This window comes from Narcine bancroftii, chromosome 1 (assembly GCF_036971445.1).
Source record: "Narcine bancroftii isolate sNarBan1 chromosome 1, sNarBan1.hap1, whole genome shotgun sequence".
NCBI lineage: Eukaryota > Metazoa > Chordata > Chondrichthyes > Torpediniformes > Narcinidae > Narcine > Narcine bancroftii.
The window spans coordinates 384,993,296-385,000,231 of NC_091469.1; positions in this window are offsets into that span (position 1 = coordinate 384,993,296).

The following is a 6,936-nucleotide window of genomic DNA, read 5'->3' on the forward strand; positions in this document are numbered from 1 at the left end:
TTGGATCCAAAGCTGGTTTGAAACAAAAGAGAATTTGACAGAGCAGTATCTAAGTATTGCTCACAGTTTTACAAGTGCGAACAATACATATCAGCTAAAATAATGCTTAGAATATATAATTCAAATCAAAATAGTCCAGCCAAATTAGAAATGACCTAATACCTGAAGAGAGGCCACTTCTGCCCAGTTTGATCACATTGCTATTTATTTCAATGTCACACAACTAAGGATGGACTCATTCATACAGGTCCTTATGTGTCACTAAGCTTCCCACTGTGTGGTATTTGCATACTTGATGTAATTTCCTCAGTAAATGTAAACCAAGCTACATCACTCTGTCCTTTTGGAGAACTGGGAAAGGCTTTGGATCAAACAGTTCCCAGTGCAAATAGCAGACAAACATTGATGGCACGTGACTGGGAGCTCAGAATAAATGTCATGTCAGGGTTCTAACCCCTTCCTCTCTGAATGCCATACCCTTGTGACCCACCTTTTCCCTGGCCCAGGTCCCATGCCCTGTCCAAGATTCTGTTTGTTCTAACCAGCCCAAACCCTATCCCACTGTCTGCACAATGAACTGCCCCTGACCCATCAGCCTGGGGTTATTGTTCCCATCCCCCATCCCTCCACACCCCACCCTATTATTTCAACTTAGATTGAAAACCTGCTGGCTCCCTTGGGAATAACCAAGGTGGCCATAACCTTTATTTTCATGCTTATCATGCCTGGTCCCTTCATACCTTTTGGCTTCCTGACAGCCACTGAGTATTTTTCACTTCCATTTATAGTGTATTCATCTATTGTTTCATCTTATTGTAATTCTCTATTGTTCTTGGCTTGGAGTTTTGATATGTCTATCAAGATTTAATATGAATTCTTAATAATCCAACCCTTTGTTTCATCTGCCTCAATATGGCCTCTATGTTCCCTACGTATATGGCTTGGTATTAATATGAAACAAATATACATCCCTGAACAAATGCACAATGAAGATGGAGATTTCTTCCATTGCAACTTTAATCGGGCTTTATACAAATGCTGTGATTAGTTTTGAAAATCAATTATGTCAAGTGGCTGATGTCTGGGTAAACATGGCACAGCTACCATTCTAATTGGCAGCAGCATATGTTGGCATAAGTGTACCTGGTATAGGACTGTGAGCTACAATAGAACACTGTTGAAATAGGTTGATGACTTGCACTTGCTTATTATTAACCAATCCTGCTGAATATATCTCCCCTCAGCATAAACTCCTATTGGCTGTGAAACAGAAATCTATCCCAGGAAAATGAAACTGCATCATTTTAAATATTCTGTCTCAGACACATTCCCCTTTGACTGATCATCATCCCTGATCTATTGTTTTCCTTGTTATCCCTCCCCATATCCATCCTCTCTATACTTGCCTGAACTGATCTTCCCTATTGTTTCCCTGATTGTTCCTTCATTAAAAAACCTAACATCCTCACCAGTCTCCACTACAGATAAACAGTTACCAAAAGTATTGTAGCAACAGCCTACCTCCTTCAGAGCCTGCTGAGGAAGCCTCTTGGTACCCTTTACTTTCCATTCTGCTGAGTCCATAGGTCTAAACTGCATCATAGACAGTGATCCAAGAAGCAGGAGGTAGGTGTTCCTTGTAATGAGATAGTTAAGGAAAGTTTGAGTCCCTTGGACTGTCTATGTGGGTGAAACAGAGGTAAACGCCAAGGGGTCACTGGTCTGCACACAGACCCAGATGTCCTCATTCATACGCCTGACCATTAAATGTTCACAAATGTGAAATAAATATATCGAAGAGCTGAATGACCTTTTTCTATTGAATCATTGAATTGTTTTGTGTTCTTTGCATAGAGCCAGAAATTTATCCCTCTCTCTCATTCAGTTGTGGAGAAATCTAGGAAATCAGAGTTACTTCAACTTTGGTTCCACGAGAAAAAACTGTTAGCTACTTAAATGATTGAAATTGTCCTGATGAAGGATTTGGCCTCAGATTTGGAGCCCTTTACAAAACTTTGCGCAAATTTCCCAACAGCCAAATTTTACTATGTACATAGTCAAAGTGTAGCATTAACTAAATTTCATGGAGGAACTATCTTTAAAGATTTATTTCTGAATTGTAAAGACAGATCATTTTGCACCTTTGATTTACAATAAGATTGACATAGGATATAGAACAGCACAGTATAGTGCAGATCTTTTGGCCCATGAAGTTGTTCTGACCTACATGAACCTACTCTACCATCAATCTAACCTTTCTCCCTTTCATAGCCTATAACGCCCCCCCCCCCCCCCCCACACACCCTTTTCTTACATCCATGTGTTTATCTAAGAGTCTTTTAAATGTTCCTATTATCCCAGGCTCCTCCACCACCCATGGCAATGCATCCCAGATACTCTGATATCGCCACTAAACTTTCTTCCACCCACTTTAAACAGATATCCACCATTGCCATCCTGTGAAAAGGGTGCTGACTGAGCCTCTATCTATGTCTATGTCTCTCATAACCTTATACCCCTCTATTTAGTCATCTCTCATCCTCTATCACTCTAAAAAGAAAAGCCCTAACTCATTCAACCTATCTTCATGAGACATAATCTCTAATCCTGGCACCATCTTGGTTGATGTTGTCTGTACCCTCTCTAAAGCTTCCACACTTGTCACATAAAGAGGAAACCAGAACTGAACACAATGCTCTATGTATGGTCTAACATGAGTTTTATAGAGTTGCAACATTACTTTATGACTCAAAATCTATCCCCATTATTTCACATCTCAAATTCAATCCCCAGCACACCATATGTCTTCTTAACTACCCTATCAACTTGCATGGTATCTTTGAGGGATGTATGAGCTTGCCCCCCCAAAATCTCTCCCTCTGTTCCTCCACACTGCTAAGAATCCTGCCAGTATCCATGCACTCTGCCATCGTTCATCTTCCAAAGTCTATCACTTCACACTTTCCCAGATTGAAATCCATCTGCCATTTCTCTGCCTAACGCTGCATCCTGTTTACACCATTCACTAACTCACAACAACCTACTACACTATCCACAATGCCTCCAACTTTTATCATCTGAAAATTCACTGACCTATCCCTCTACTTCCTCATCAAGTCAATTATATTTAAAAAATCACTAGAAGCAGGGGCTCCACAGGTCACCAACATTCAGGCAGAATGCATTCCATTTGCTACCATCCTCTGCCTTTTATGGACAAGCCAATTCCAAATCAACGCAGCCAAATTTCAATGGATCCAGGCCTCATGACTTTCTGGATTAGTCTTTCTTGTCAAACACCTCACTAAAATGCACATGTACCACATTCTTCATCAAAATGATTTATCAGAGTCTTGAAAAAATCAGTTAGACTCATGATGCATGACCACCCCCCCATTCCCGCACAAAGCCATGCTGACTATTCTGAGGAAGACTATACTTCTCCAGATTCATGTCAATCCTGTCTCTAAGAATCATCTCCAATAGTGTGACCACCACTGATGTAAAATTCTCAAGATTATCCCTATTACCTTTCTTAAAAAAGAACATTTGAAAGTGCAGTTTTAGTGCCATAACATTACTGGACACCTTAAGGCTGTTAACTATCATTGCACTAGAAAAGCTTCAATTCTACTACCTGGGATATGGCATTCGTCAGACACTTAATGGTTCTAAGGTTCAAGTGGAAGGTCAAATACAAAATGGGAGCCCTAACATTAGTAGTGAAATGTGTGTAGGTGAGTAGGCAGAGGGAAGGAATCACTAAACAAAACAATATCAGCAGGAGTGATGCCTCACACTCGCAGATTCCAGACTATGTTGGTATGGCATCCCTTAGATAACACTAAAGCAGGGTTCCGCCCTAAGGCTTACTTCTAAGTTCAAGATCCAGGTCACTACACAAATATATGTGAATGTGACCGTCTCAATGTCAGACAAAAAGTACCAGCGTAAACTATCCAATTTTTCCAGTCGAATTTTAAAAAATTTAGATATACAGCATGGTAGCAGGCCATTTCGGCCCACAAGTCCATGCATCCCAATGAACCTACATCCCTGATAGTTTCAAACGGTGGGAGGAAACTGGAGCTCCCAGGGAAAACCCACACAGACACAGGGAGAATGTACAAACTCCCTACAGAGAGCGCGAGATTCAAACCCTGGTCCTGATCGCTGGCGCTGTAAAGGCATTGTGCTAATGCTATGCCAACTGTTTTACATTAATTTCTTTCATGAAGCACACAAAAAGTAGAACACATTTAATTCAAGAAGGTTTCTAGCTTGGGAACTTTGCTACTTCAGCCTCTGAGAGGAGAATAAAACTTTCCAAACAGTGGGTGGCGCACTGGTGCAAGACATTTTGCTGTTGAACCAGTGTGAACTGCAAGATCCAGTCACTCAATGTTGCATCAACTTCCCAACTAGATCAAAGTGAAAAGCGCATTCCAGGAGAAGACAGCCTTCTCCTGTTGCGATTTGAGGAGTGGTAAAAGTCAAGGGCTTATCATACTATCTTTCTGTCTGTTAAAGAGGCTCAGGTGATAAATGACTCTCCTTTCTCTTGCTGAAGCTCAACAGAGAAAATAAAACCTAAAACAAGATAGCGTCATAAAGAGTTCAGCAGCATGAAAGTGATCCTCTGGCTCAACTAACAGTCCCATTTGCCTGCATTCAGCCCATAACTCTCTGAACCTCTCCTATCCTTGTAGCTATCTAAATGTCTTTTAAACATTACACCTGTCTCCACTTCTACCTCTCCCTCGTCCCATACATCCACCACCCTCTGTGTGAAGAAGGTGCCCTTCAGGTCCCTTTTAAATATATCCCATCTCACCTTAAATCTATGCCCTCTAGTTTTAGATTTCCTTACCCTGGGAAAAAGACTGGGTCTTTACTTTATCTATGCTCCTCAAGATTTTTTAAAGGTCCCATTTGAGCCTCCGACATAATGGGGGGAATAAAACCCCAGCCCATCCAGCCTCTTCTTATAGCCTCTTCAAGTCTGCCAGTCCCATTTGATTTTCTGTTGAATCTTTTCTGCACCCCTTTGCTACTTAATATTTTTCCTTTGGTTGATTGATAAAAACTATCCACAATACTCCAAGTATGATCTCACCAACATATTGTACAGTAAATTACAGTACCAATGGCTGCACTCAATGCCAAGTGCTTTCTTCACCACTGTCTTGACCTGTGCTGCCAATTTCAGGGAACAATGTAACTGCACACATTGGTCTTTTTGTTTTATAACACTCTCCAGGGCTGTACTGTTTACTGGGTAAGTTCATTTTATCAAAGTGCAACACCTCTAACTTGTCTGAGTTAAATTCCATCTGCTGTTCCTTGGCTCACTTTCTCAGCATGAACAGTGGAGAAGATTATTTAAGATTAAAATAAAACTTGAGCAATAGTAGGAGCAAAGACTTTCAGATAAAAATAGGAAATCTGCTGCAAGCCAAGGCAAATGTGAAGAAAGGGTATATTTATAATCCAGTTACAGTACTAATTCTGTTATTAATGACGAGATAGTGAATTTCTTTAGGTGAATGGGGAGGTAATGTTGTGGTGATGCTGGTGAGGTTGTAGTGCCTCCGTTCATGATAGAGAGTCAAAAGAATATATTAAGACTACAAAGACCACTCCAGGAAACCACTTCACACCACAGAAAGTGGAATTACCAACAATCAACTCTCCAGACACACAAAAGTGACACCAAAGATATCCAGTCATGGCACACAACTAAGTAAGTAAAGAAACTGAAGGGCTTCCTAATGGTTTTGTTGTCATTTAGATTTCAAAGCTCAGTATTCTCCAGTTTAGGCACTCTAGCTCTGAAGCAGATCCACCCCTTGGTTCATGATCATACTATAACAAAGTAGCCTGAATTACAATGTTTGAGGTGCACGTGGACTTAAGATGACGTAGACAGGTACTACAAATAGAAACCATTTAAAAATACCCTTTGTCTAAATGTGGAAGGGAAGTAAATATCGTGGTAGTATCACCTTACCACAGGAGCACTTGTATAAAGTCGGTGTGAAGCTTATTATAGATCCACACACGTCACAGTAGTGGAAAAGAAACCAGTGCTGAAATTGGAATTAGCATCCAAGGGAAAAGAAATGGAATTTGTCTGTATTTTCCAGAAGATAGAGAGTGAGACAGATTGGCTTGGTTTTGAATACCATGTGATGATGTAAAGGATACTTGAGAAGAGGTGCCTGCTGCTTGCAGGAGACTGCTGAAGCTGGCCAGCATCTCACTCATGATATGAGTCAATAATGAGCAATGCAGGAAAGGAGAAAGAAGGTAAACAAAAGCAAGACATGGGGGTGAAGAGGTTAAATGAATCCACAGGATGGTCAAGTTGTTATCGGACGCTGCATTCTAGGCTATCCTTTGTTAACAGAAGAATTGGAATTTTGCATCAAACCCAATCTGAATCTTGTGCTGATGGCATTTAGGCCCAATTGTGATTCTGTTGAAACAGGAAGTGATCTAACAGACCTCAGATTAAAAAGAACTATTGTGGTAGATAGTCTGATCCATGATCTTTTTGATTTGGAGAACCAATCAAAGGGTCCACAAAGCCTACTCCTGCTCCTCTTTATAATATTGTTATTTATTTGCTTATATCATCTTGTTAACCTTAAATAGCATGTCTGTCCATGTGGATCTGTTTTTACAGTTTTGATTTGGGGAACTATTGAATCACTTGTCACAATTTTGATTGGTGACTAACTGGTTGCAAATTGACATTGGTTTACTTTGTGAAAAATCATAGCCATGAACACTACATATTATATTTTCATCACTCATTTCCCTGCTAGAAATGAGTGAAATATCTTTTAGTTAACAATGTAAAATAATTAACAATAGTATTAATCGGAAGCACTGAGGTGGCCATGTTATGTTGGAATACAGGGCAAGTTCTGG